Consider the following 1817-nt stretch of genomic DNA (forward strand, 5'->3'; position numbering starts at 1 on the left):
GGGGGGGGGGGGACAAACACACACACACACATATATATATATACATATATACGATGGGCTTCTTTCAGTTTCCGTCTACCAAATTCACTCACAAGGCTTTGGTTGGCCCGAGGCTATAATAGAAGACACTTGCCCACGGTGCTACGCAGTGGGACTGAACCCAGAACGATGTGGTTGGCAAGTAAGCTACTTACCACACAGCCACTCCTGCGCCTAAAATGATAGGAGTGAAACACATAAAGGAGATTGAATATCTTTAATCTTTTATTTGTTTCAGTCATTGGGTTGTGGCCATGCTGGTGCACCATCATGAAGTGTTTAGTCAAACAATGAAGCTTAATAGCTATTTTTTAAAGGTCAGTATGGCCTCTTTTGTAGCACGAGATGTCACAGCTTTGCAAGGGTTGTCAAATAACATAGAGATATGATCTTCATCAGCTACTTTTTAACAGTGGTGCACAGTAGAGGCACATGGCTCAGTGGTTAGGGTGTTGGACTCATGATCATAACATTGTGGTTTCGATTCCTGCACCAGGCGATGCATTACTTGAGCAAAACACTCCATTTCAAGTTTCTCCAATCCCTTCAGCTGGCAAAAATTAGTAATCCTGCGATGGACTAGCATCCCATCCAGGTGGAGAATTTATATGCCATGGAAACCAGGAAACCAGCCCTTATGGGTTGACATGACCTTTACCTAACAGTGATATAAATGCAAGTGTGAGGGTGCATGGTTGAGTGGTTAGAGTGTTGCACTCATGATTGTGAGATCATGGTTTCAATTCCTGTTCTTGAGCAAAATACTTCATCTCACATTGCTTTGCAAATACTTTGACACCTGGCATGTGGTACATTGTGCACCTGTCCAGGTGACATTGGTTTAATGGAGGGAGTGAGCTAATGCAGATGGTGAGGTCTAAATTACAATAAAATTAGAAAACAGGAATGATTAATGTGATTTAACGTTATTATAATTATACAATTTTAAAACCAGTTAATAATAATGATGATAATCATCATCATCGTCATAATCATCATCGTTATCATCATCATCATCATCACCACCACCACTGCCACCACTGCTGCCACTGATGTTGTCAATGCAAGTAAAAGAGTAAAAGAGTAAGGATGCAAAACAGAGTGTTATAGCGGTATTGAGGGAAGGAGGGGGAGGACAAATGGTAGACATGGGTGGAGGGAAGAGGATGTGTCAGAGAGAGAGAGAGACGTTATGGGGAGATAGTGTGCAGGGAGTAGAGATATAAATGACATGTCTTTCTGGTTTTGCTTTTACTTAGATGGATATGTCTTCTCAAGCTCAGTAAATCACCAGTCATCTCAGTCCTTTGTCATACTTCACAGTTTCATCCCTCAACTTTCAAGATCTTAATCAACTGAATTAATCAACTAAATTAATCAATTTCATTCCTGATTACACAGATTTTCACATCTTTAATTCTGTTAAAAAGAAACAGCAAAAAAAAATAGGACAGACGAGGCTATGTCTGAGATGAACGTCAAGGCTGGTTCTTCCTTGTGTATTGATTGCTTTTAAACAATGGTTCTTGATGCTACATGAATTTTCTCGAGATTTTCCTATGAAACAATTCATGGTGGCAGGATATCATGTATTGTTGATCAACTTGCTGGAAAATAATAAAACATTTACTGATCATAGGACTTTATACATTCAGTAGAGTAAAATTGATTGGAAATATTGATCTGACTGACTCACCAAGTTTCATCTCTCAATCTCTTTCTTTCTCTCTCATGTGCTCTGTCTGCCTGTCTCTCTCTCTTTCTCAATATGTATATAT

The sequence above is a fragment of the Octopus bimaculoides genome, chromosome 11 (assembly GCF_001194135.2).
Source record: "Octopus bimaculoides isolate UCB-OBI-ISO-001 chromosome 11, ASM119413v2, whole genome shotgun sequence".
Taxonomy (NCBI): Eukaryota; Metazoa; Mollusca; class Cephalopoda; order Octopoda; family Octopodidae; genus Octopus; species Octopus bimaculoides.